The sequence below is a fragment of the Triticum aestivum genome, chromosome 2B, assembly GCF_018294505.1.
Source record: "Triticum aestivum cultivar Chinese Spring chromosome 2B, IWGSC CS RefSeq v2.1, whole genome shotgun sequence".
Taxonomy (NCBI): domain Eukaryota; kingdom Viridiplantae; phylum Streptophyta; class Magnoliopsida; order Poales; family Poaceae; genus Triticum; species Triticum aestivum.
This window is the reverse complement of record NC_057798.1, coordinates 55,977,399-55,988,531: the sequence shown is the minus strand read 5'-3', so window position 1 is coordinate 55,988,531 and position 11,133 is coordinate 55,977,399. Positions and strand designations below refer to the sequence as shown.

Below are 11,133 nucleotides of genomic sequence, written 5' to 3'. Positions count from 1 at the left end.
CATCATATATGGATTGCCATCTGCTTACTTGCTTACTATATAAATCATATATTTGAATTATATCATGCCATCATGTTTACATAGTACATACACATCATCTATCTGAATTATGGCATGGCAACCCATTTAATAAAGACATCATATAGTTATATCATCTCATCCTGTTTAGTGTTTACAGTCATCATATTTTGAATTATGGCATTCTATCCGTGAATGTATGTGAATTATGGCATGCCAACCTATTTAATAAACACATTATATAGTTATGTCATGTCATCCTGTTTACATAGTCTCATATTTTGAACTATGTCTTTCCATCTTTTTTAGTTAGCCATCATAATGTGAAATTGTGTCATGCTATCCTGTTTAGTTAGCCATCATATATGTGAAATTGTGTCATGCTATCCTGTTTGGTTAGACAACATAAATATGAATTATTTCATGCCCTCTTTTATTCCCCACTATCCATTGCACCTGTCTATCATACAATGTCTATACTTTCAATTACTTTTCTTGTTTATCAGCCATTTGAATTGGAGAGCGTGATGGCAGTATCTAAGGGAGTAACAACACGGTCTTCAGAAAAGATAGTGCTACCAGTTGATGCAGATAGAACCACGGTTGTACTTGCCCAAGGACCAGATCCACCACACATAACCCAGACTCTCGCAGATTGTACCCCTACCCAGTTGGACAGAGAACCAGCTACACCCCTTCTAACCCCAACCCCGGCAGATAGTAACCCAGTTCCAGTTGACACAGCACCGTCTCCACCACAGAGCACCCAAACACGAGCAGTTAGTAAGGGAACTGCAGTGCCCAAAGCACGAGGACCACCACTCCGAATCCCAACTCAACGCTTAAAGGAGAAGAAGATTTGTTCTCAGGTCAGGTTCTGTAGCTATGGTTCATACTCCTTTGCTCTTGCATTACTGTATTTACTCATACCAACTATTTTCAAATTTGAAGGATGGAATTGAAACTCCAATGGCGCAACAGGTATGTTTTAAACCTGTTTCTTTAACTGGTTTGCTGTTGTAACCTGCTCTATGTTGATTTCAGTTTCAATTGAATAAACAGTTATGTTCTCATGTCATGCACATTACAAGTGTTGTTATTGCTCTATAGTTACCCACACTTATATTCTGTCTATTCTGCTTTGTCTTGAACAAATATTATTTGAACTGTGTCTCTATCTTGATTTGGCAACAAAAACTAGAATGATATAGACCATAAAGTGACCATGGTACATAGATATATGTTTGTTTCATGCTGTTATCCTGTCCACTTTACTACTGAACTCATTTACCAAAATGAGTTTCATATACAACATGGTAAACATGTGATGTGTCTGCTTGTTTCTCTTTTAGAATGCGGACAAAATATTGGAGAACAGTACCGCGTTATCCAATGGTAAAGGAAGTAATGCAGATAAGGTTCAAGATAGTGCGACATCCCTGTTGGTCTCCAAGAAAGCTGATAAAAACTATCTTGACGACAGTGAGGGAACCCAAAAGTCCTGTCTTGATGTAGTGTTCGAGTTACTGGCCACTACTGCTGGCACAAGCTCTTCGAACTCGCTGCCTGAATCAGTTCGTCTTCTTGAGTCTCAACTTCAAGTTGAAAGACATCGATCAGATGTGCTGCGACAGGAAGCTGAAGGACTGAGGAAGTCCCTGCAGAATTTAGATGCATATTTTCTGGTGCAACAGCAAGCGTTGGAGGATTTAAGCGCCAAAAACAAGAGAAAGTTAATAAGCTTGCTAAGCATCTTGCCAACATTATGGGTACCCAGGATATTGTTTCTTGAGATCTTCTGAAGTGGTTTCAGTTCTGGATTTGTTTTGCTGCGGCGTTTATTTGCGCTGGTCGCCAACTTTGATAACCAGTGTATATGATATGCTACTTTGTTCCCTATATTTGCACTAGTGGCGAACTTTGATGCCCAGTGGATGTAATATGTGTAATAGCCATGATAGCCTAGCGTTAGTTGCTTGCTTATTTATTTCCTTGTTATCTTGTTTATTTGTTTGCTTGTAGTCATTGCAGTTCTTTTTCCGTAGTTTGCTAGTGGCTGCAATAACCTATTTTTTAAAATTAGGCCACAATAACCATGGGCTAATATTTACTGTAGTGACACTGGGCCTCCTACTGGCCGTAGAAACAATGGGCCTTCTACGGGCCATAGAAACAATGGGCCTCCTACGGGCCGTAGAAACAATGGGCCTTATACGGGCCGTATCATCAATGGGCCTTATACGGGCCGTATGATCGATTGGCCAAACATGGGCCAAACATACCGCATTATGGCCATAAACGGGCTAGAGTTGGAATCGTCCGTTCATGGGACGACCTTAACGGGCCATCGTTAATAGGCCGTATTTGATGACGCTATGAAAACGGCCCAACGTATTACCTACCACAAACGGGCCGACTATAACCACGGGCTGAATTTGGCCCACAAGCAGAAAATGACAGTAATGAACCATAAGTAAACGAATGCTGGAAATGAGCCCAAGAATAAATGAGCTCTAAGAAGGCCGAAAGATAACATGGGCTGGAAACGGCCCAACGGAATAACGGGCCGTTAATGGGTATAAAGTGATACACTGTTCATTACGGGCCTGTTTCACCACGGGCCGTTAATGGGTGTAAAGTGATACACTGTTCATTATGGGCCAGTTTCACCACGGGCCGTTAATAGGCCAAGAGTTACATAGGGCCTCATATGGGCTGAAAGACGTCATGGGCCATACATGCGCCAGAAGTGAAAATGGGCTGGAATCATACTGGATGACCCAGATGACGCTACTGGGCCTAATTCAGATAGGGCGTAACGGGCCGTGGGTTAGCGGGCTGTAAATGGGCTATATGCGAACAGGCCATTAACAGGCTTTCCATGGGCCGGCCCGCCACCTTTTGACCAAGTCAAACGGGCCGGCCTTTTCACATGAATGGGCCTCTGTTGGGCCGTGCCATGTGTCGACGTATCATAGACGCCTTCCGTCCAATGAGTGGATGACATCTGTCCCAATGATGAGCCGACATGTGTTTCCTCCAGCCAATGATGATTTTACACGTGGAAAATCCCCATTGGTCGGGGCTGTTAACGGGTTATCGGATCCAAAACCCGACCCGATAGCTTAACGGCGTTCCATTATGGTGGATGCCACGTGTCGGTCACCCTTGATGAAAGAACTTCTGTGACGCGCGATTTATCGTCATGGAAGTGGACACTACCGTGATGATAATTTTGGTAATGTCATGGAACACTTCTACGACAACACAGGTATGACTATCTTGATTCTGTCATAAAATCTTCATGGATGTACATGCATGACAAAAAACGCGACCTACTGTGACAAACACGTATCATCACGGAAGTGTATTTTTTTTGTAGTGAACCCAACTTTTGATTCTGTTCTACCCCAGAGTATTGCCCCCTTTATGTCAGGGTCTTCATGAGACTTGCACCAGCTCTTATGAATTCTTGACGCAGTGATACTTCTCGCCATCATTACTCATTCCTCGGTTCCGTGTTGTTGCAATCGGAGTGCCGACAAGTGAATCATGATGTGTGAAATCTATACTCCCAGCAACTCCGTTGCTTGGTAGTTAATGGACAATAACCTCATCCTTAGCATGTTGATTATTGAATCGTCACCCTAAGGTTGATCGTGCTACCTAGTCCTTATTTCTGATGCACTTTTCGATCAATGAGTTAGGATAGTGCCCACCCTTGCTTATTTAATCATATCGTCTTGCCCTGAAAAGCAAGATTGTTCTCGAGCTTAGAAACATACCGGTGGTTTGTGATTTTCCGAATATCTTCTCGGAGGTATCACCAGGTTTTCACCTGACCGCTATGTTGAGTTCGTGATCAAGTTGGTTTTCTTGTAAACCACCCTTTCTCCAAGAATCCGTGTTGGATACCCTGAGCTAGTTGGTTAAGCTAAACAACAACTTGGAGAGTTGGATGATAAATGCTTGTCCAACTTAGTTCATTCCAAGGGATATCTTTGTGTGTGCGTATTTAAGGAAGATGGTATTTTCATCGATTGACCCTCGTGATCAGTTAATGGATCTATCATCTTGTCCAATCTTTGATTTGGGTATGGGTTATCGCCAAATCAAATCAGAACCAACAATATTCGTGATGTTGTCTTACTCGTGGTTGTTTCCCTGAGCATACACCATTGTAACTTTGGGTCCGACCAATGCTATCACCTTGCTTACATAATTGTGGAATTCCACTTATATGGAAACCTAGATGAATTGTTATTGAGCCCATCGGTAACATTTTTATCTTCTCCACGATTCGTATTGAACATCCAGCTAGTATTGGAAACTTCTATAAGCATTATCTTCGTGTTCCGTTCATGAAGCATATGCTTGGATGGAAGAGGTGACTTCCTCTGATTCATGTGCACTTGATGCAAGTTGCCACCGTGAATTCGAGAAAGCATGTTTTTACTTCCTCTGGAATCATCCCAAGTCAATTATGCACGTGCGAAGTATTCTATGGTCTGATAGACTGATCATCTTCATTCTATACGTATCCCTAGCACACCAAGCCACTGATTGATTTGTTCAAGGAGAAGGAGTTTCTTCATAAGAGCTAATCATATGACTTATGTAAGGACTTTGTTATCCGCAATGATGGTTTCCCAACCTGAACTCGGTAGTGTTTTATTATAGGACTACTACGTGGTCATGCTTGTCTAGGACAGCGTGTTCACATGTATGTAGCAAAACCAGCTCATGTTTTGGAGCCTGCTATCATAGTTCATTTCCTGAGAATCTCGCAACTCCATCTCGTCGATTTGTGTTGCAAACTTTCACTTTTCTTTCTAGACTTGAAGAGTCTGGAATATTCCGACACCAACCATATCTGAATCTCAGGCAGATATGATGGTTGGAATGTTTCCCAAGAACTATAATAATGGTCTCTCTATAACCGGTAAAGTGGATGTCGTGGCCAACACACCTAGCCGGAAGACCTGTTATTGTAGTATCTTGTTGAGGAAGTTGGCCACCTCCCCAAGGATCTCATAGGGTTTACTTCAGTAGTTGTTCCTTATGGACTCTTGTGTTCCCGAAGTCCGACCTTTTACTTGATGTTCTAGATTCCAAACAATATCTAAAAGTGGGTTACGCTAGCACATCAAGGAGAACATTAGAAGCGGAGTGCTAAATGTCTCTCGGTCGATCATCCAGATTTTGTCCCCTTGGCCCCACCAACGTGAAATCTGAGAAGGTGTTATCTTCCTTTGCATCTGCATCTTCCATCGATATCCATCATGGTAGTACGTTGTGTTGCCAATATCCTTGACATGGATATTGGTAAAACCTTGATGAATATGGAGATGCTCAAGTTCTTGAGAGAACGCACAAGCACTAGGTGTTATCACCGGCACTAACTGGGATTACTCTCAGCTTCCTCGGTTATGCTACAACCTTTCAAATAGTGGACTCACTCTCTACTGTTGGGTTACTCCCCGGTTACCAGAATCATTTCCAGCATTTGCATCTTGTTCCTAGTTTGCACCGTCAATGTGCCATTCTCCCATGGGCCCCATCCATCTCCGATGATAGGAAAAATCATCCACTGCATTTTCTTCAACAAGGTAATCCACACCATCCATTCTAATCTGGGTATGCCATTCTACCGAACCCCTCCAAACGATCGCTCGAGAATTGCCTTAGGCTGGTATAAAGAGTTTCAATGATCTTTGAATCAAAGGTAATTCTTTTTGCCACTTAAGGGGATATTTCTACGAGCCACCTTCCCTAAGGTGCCCCGTTATGGTATCATGGCAATTATTTCATCGCTATCTTGAAACCATTCACCATCTCCTCAAGCGTGGAATTGTTGCCTACCAAATCGAACCCCCGTCATCTGTTCTTCCATTCATCCCAAAGTGTGTTTGAACATCTCAGCTCAAGAGGTGTTCTATGCCTCATTCCGTGAGCTGATCGTCAGTTGCTTGATCCTCGAGAAGATTGATTCTTCTAGAGTTATCATTTCAACTCGTGGTCATGTTGAATGGAGTTCTCAAAGCAAGATGTCAAGACCAAGATGATGCAATGAATCAACATTTTCGAGAAGAGCAATTGGATCATGAATATTGTGTTAGTTTGTGTCCCCTTTGTCCTCTTACCTCACGTCTTGAATCTCGGGACGAGATTCTTTTTTAGTGGGGGTGAGTTGTCACATCCCTAGCCTTGCTATGCACTTGGACTAGCTTGGTTGTTGCATCATGTCTAAATTTTACTTAAGATTGAAATGGGGATGTTCAAACCCTAGCATTAAATCAACTCAACTAGGATGGATTAAAATCTTTCTCAATAAACCCAAAATGTCCCTAAGAAAAGTTCATGGTTTCTGGTTAAGGTGGGAACCTCTGCCAAAAATGCTGAATATATTCTTAGATCATTTTTGGATTTCTGAATTAAATCATACTAGTCGTCAACCCGTGCATTCGCACGGGCTAGCCTCAAAAGGTGAGGCTGAATTAGAATTTTATGTTGTGATTAATTTAAATTCTTTAACTGCCTGCTTTGGTGGCAAGTCCATATAATTCCTGCTTTCAGTTCCTAAATCAAAATTTTATATAGAACAATTTGCATGTTTACAATTAAAAAATACAAATTTTAGTTTATGTGCAAATATGTTCAGTGAGGTATTGTAGACGTTAACAATTTTTCCTATGAACGCTGGTTATAGTACTAACATGGGAAGGAAAATAAAAATGAGTGATTAATTATTAGTTAGATACTTGAACTAAATCATTTAGCTTCTATATATAAGGAAGTCATAAACATCTATTTTGGATTTCGATGGCTCCAGGATTTCCAAATCCCGCATTATCATGAAATCTAAGATGACATATCAATAGATAAATTTACTTAGTAGATTTTTCTACTATTGACAATTAATGTAAATCTTCCAATCTTTGTGATAAACTCTTCACCAATTTGGTTAGTCTGATCATCTTCGTACACCTGGTTCAGAACTTAATGTGTCAAATCATATAATTCCATGACTTGCATGTGTTTCAGTCGCTAATACACCAATGTCTTACAACTAAAGATTTGTTAATATATTCCCAAAGATGTAAATCATGTGAAAATTATTGTGTACAAATTTTAAACATGTGAATAAACATGATGCTTACATGAAACTTTGGTCCCAACCAAAATATTTAGTATGCTTTAACTTTTGACCAGATTTCAATTAGTTGTCAATAAAATATAAATATTTGCAATCATGTATACCGTCATTCTTGCATCTGTGGCCTAAACTTGTCTATCGTGTGCTTTTTAAAATGCCACACGTATATTGTGGTGTCTTGTACTCTTGTGATAGTCATATGACGAACTGAAAAAAATATATTTCTAAGTGTTGATACTAAACTTTGTGAACCTTAAGCGGCCTACTTGTGACATAGTTGGCAAGTCATGTTCTTAGTTACCTTGTACATATTTCCCCCACTGTGTCTTTTTTATAACCATGAATTAGAAGAATACACAACTTCAATGGTATCCTTGTGCTTCACTCGTATCTTGTATACATCCAGTTTAAAAAAAATCTAGGAGAATTTTTTTGTCAAAATGTAAGAATCCCCAGATCAAACCTATTGTATGCAATTTGATAGGCTCCTTCGAGACTCTGAATCATCACTTGATGCACATTGAGTACAACAGAGGAGCGGATCGGGACGCCTGAAACAACTGCTTGTGCATCTTTTCGTACTAACTTTGTCTCCAAGTATGTCAAGCTCACATAAGGTCAGGTCATGAACATGGTGGCAAATTGATTGTATAGGCTTATTAATATAGAAGAAAAGTACATAAGAATTCTGTTAGGTTCAAACTATCGATATCAGAAGGGGAAATAACCTGTTGTAGATTGAATACTTGATAACCATACCAAGTTCTGAAGGAGAACATATCATGTGGAAATACTACTTTTCATATTTAGGTTTTTCATCTGTGTTAGACTTTGTTTCAGTATCATCATCGCCACACATATTTTACATGAACTGCAATTCCATGTGATGGAAGAGATAAATGTCAAAGTGGAAGATATATAGATCAGAAGAAATATATGATTGCACCAGTCAATACTAACCAGTGGCCGTCGATCGACGTCATACCCTGTTGTTCACGTTTCACCACTGTACAGAAGCATGCATCAATGACGTGCATGATATTTATGCTACAGACATGGATGTGGGCCTATGATTGACACTACTTCTAGACTCCCACATATCTTCTGTTGCAGGCCGTGGGGCTACTCCTGCCCGAACGTGCAGCAACCACCACAACGCAAATGCAAGAAATATGGAGATCAGGTAATAGACACCCATAACGCTTGAAAGGCATGAGATATTGGGATAAGACAATAGATGGGGGATTAATTGCTATAAAGAGGTAGAGAATAGAGTTTTCTAATTTAAAGGAACATCGTGTTATAATGTTATCTTTAGGTTGTACTTTTTTCAACTGTACTTGTTGTAGTGTACCCTTCATAGATAAACGGATACGTACTTCAGTTCATGCATATATATACGCTTTCAACAGTGCTGGTATTGCATAGTTGAAATTGTGATGTACATTAGAATTGCATACCTGAAGTGCATGTATGAAGGTCCTGATTTTCCTAGTCTATTGAACTGGACAGCGACAGGTTTGGCTTGCGGACCAACGTGTCCAGCAGCGCTGCCCTGAACAATCCCAGGTTGTCTCATGCCCCTGATGTCCAGACCGCTAGGCCTCTGGTAGTATTACTTTCTCGGGATATAAATTGTTTTATATAGTTTATATCATATTTTGTAAGAAAGAAAAAAAATGGAACTACCACTAATTACCATCTTGAGCGGTCTCAGTTTTCAAAGAAGTTTTTCTCCTCAAATTAGACAATAGCATAGGCTGGACGTACATCTGTATTGGGACTTTTTCTTGTGACTCGATCATAGGCTGCTCCTGCCCATCACTGATGTGCAGTGCGCAGAACCAAAGCATGAACATCGATATGCTAACCTGGAAATCGGACGCCATAACATTCTCTGCTCTCCAACCATGACGGAGTTCCTCTCATTGAGTCAGTCTGCCATGTAGCGACATACGGGTATACTCTCATCATGTTAGCCTTACCTAAGCCTTCATGTAAATGGCAGTGGCCTACCATTAGGGCACTGCGACTTGGTTGAAAGCGCCGTGGATACTGGATTGATGATTGCCATCGATATCGTCGATGCAATTCTCCGCTAGCCTCCCAGCCTCTCTGCCGTTTGCATGCATAAGGAATAAATTAATTAAGGTGATGAATTCCCTTGTGTATTGCACATATAGCTAATCAAACCCACATGAATCAGTTACCTTGATATTTCTGGAGGTGAAGGCAAGTAGAGCCCAGCAACTTATCTCCCACGGATCTCCCAATATTAAGTTAAATAAGCAATGCAAGCAGCTAGATGCATCCATGCTTTTATCCTTCTGGTTATCAAAGGCTGAGTTAGCTGGGAATAAAGAAAATATAAGGATGTGGGGGTTGGAGGATTCAAGGGAACCTTGCGGGTGCCATCGGCAAACAATACGTCTTGTAGCCAGCGTACCAAACGTGGTGCCATGGTTCTGAACGTCCGCTGCTCGCAGAACACCATGATTTGCTAATGCAGAGGCAACACATTAAGGATCAACTTGGCAAAGGCATGGGACATCCACTATGGCGTCGTGCGTAACGCGTGAGGAGAAGAGCCTACCCTTGATTGATCAATTTTGATTGGCTGATTGAGATAGAAGGCTTGGGGTAGCCATGGCGGCGGCGGTCATCGAGCGTGAGGAGAAGATCCCTTCTTGATCGATCTATTTTGTTGGGCTGGTTCAGTTTGTTTTTAACTTTTGCTGACCTGGAGGAGATATTTGGAGAGGGGAGTCGTGAGAGATTGGAAGAGAGAGGCAGAGCGCACGCACTATCCTTTTAACGTGAGGATTTCCATTCGTTTTTTTTCTTTTGCATGTACTATCTTTTTAACGTGGAGATTTCTATCATTTTGAGTTTGTTTTTTTTCTTTTGCTGACCTACAGGAGATATTGGGAGGGTGGAGTCGTGAGTTTGTTCATTTTTTTAACATGGAAATTTGTAGATTGATCTGCACCATTATAATTCGGTCCCACCAGATTAACGGCGGTCCCACCAGATTAACGGCTCTTAATTACTGATTTATATTGATCTGCACCGTTATAATTCGGTCCCACCAGATTAACGGCTCTTAATTACTGATTAACGTGGGAATTTTTAGGGAGTGCCTAATTAGTATAGGTAGGTATAGGTATATAGATAAATTGTAATTGAGTTGGAGTTATAAATTTCTATAAATACTTTTATAACTCCAATAATTCTGGAAAATGTTGTGGGACTTTGGGTTAGTCCATTTAGCACCCACAAATAATTTCAGAAGAAATAAAAATGGTTTAGTAATATTTCTAAATCAAAACAAAATTGAAATATTACGAAAAGTGAAACAAAGCAGTAGAAATAAAACAGAACAGAGCTTACCTGGCGCCACCAACCGGCCCAGCACTGTAGCTGGCCGGCCCAGCCCACCAGTGCCCCTCCCTGTCGTCTTCCTCCCTGCCAGGAGGATGGGCGCGTGCCCGACGCGCGCGCACCGTGGTGCGGCCACCTCCACCCTGCTTGCCTGCGTCCTCGATGCCCTGGACGTCTCCAATGACGCCACGCACCCCCTGGAACCCCCTCGCTCACTCTCTCATCCACATCCTCTCCCTGGATCTCTCTCTCACTCACCCGAACGGGTTCATCATCGCCAATCGTCATCACCGCGGCCACCGGCCAGCACTAGAGCCATGGACCAGCCCCCGAGCTCCGCCGTGTCACCCTCGTCCTCTCCGTCAGCTCACGTGGCTGGAAGAGCCCCAACGCGCCGTCCCCGACCTCTTCTTCATCGTCGGCCGCCGCGGATCTCCCTCGTCGACTCGCCGCCGCCCGAGCTTCCCCGAGCACACTGGCCATCCCTACGGCACCGCAGTGAGCCCTCGATCATTCCCCCCTCTCCCCGCGGTCTACCCCTTCCTCTAGCCGCCTCCTCCATCGAAGCCGAGATGCTC

At 42.1% G+C, this 11,133-nt stretch overlaps 1 long non-coding RNA gene across 1 annotated transcript; it reads right to left on the bottom strand.

Annotated features, from left to right (window-relative positions):
- Positions 1 to 8,647: 8,647 nt before the first annotated feature.
- On the bottom strand, positions 8,648 to 9,932 carry LOC123040385 (uncharacterized). The gene is made up of 4 exons (XR_006418147.1): positions 9,768 to 9,932; positions 9,576 to 9,674; positions 9,385 to 9,501; positions 8,648 to 9,289 (listed from the first exon to the last, which is right to left on the bottom strand). It is a non-coding gene; the product is annotated as an uncharacterized lncRNA (long non-coding RNA).
- Between the last annotated feature and the right edge of the window lie 1,201 nt (positions 9,933 to 11,133).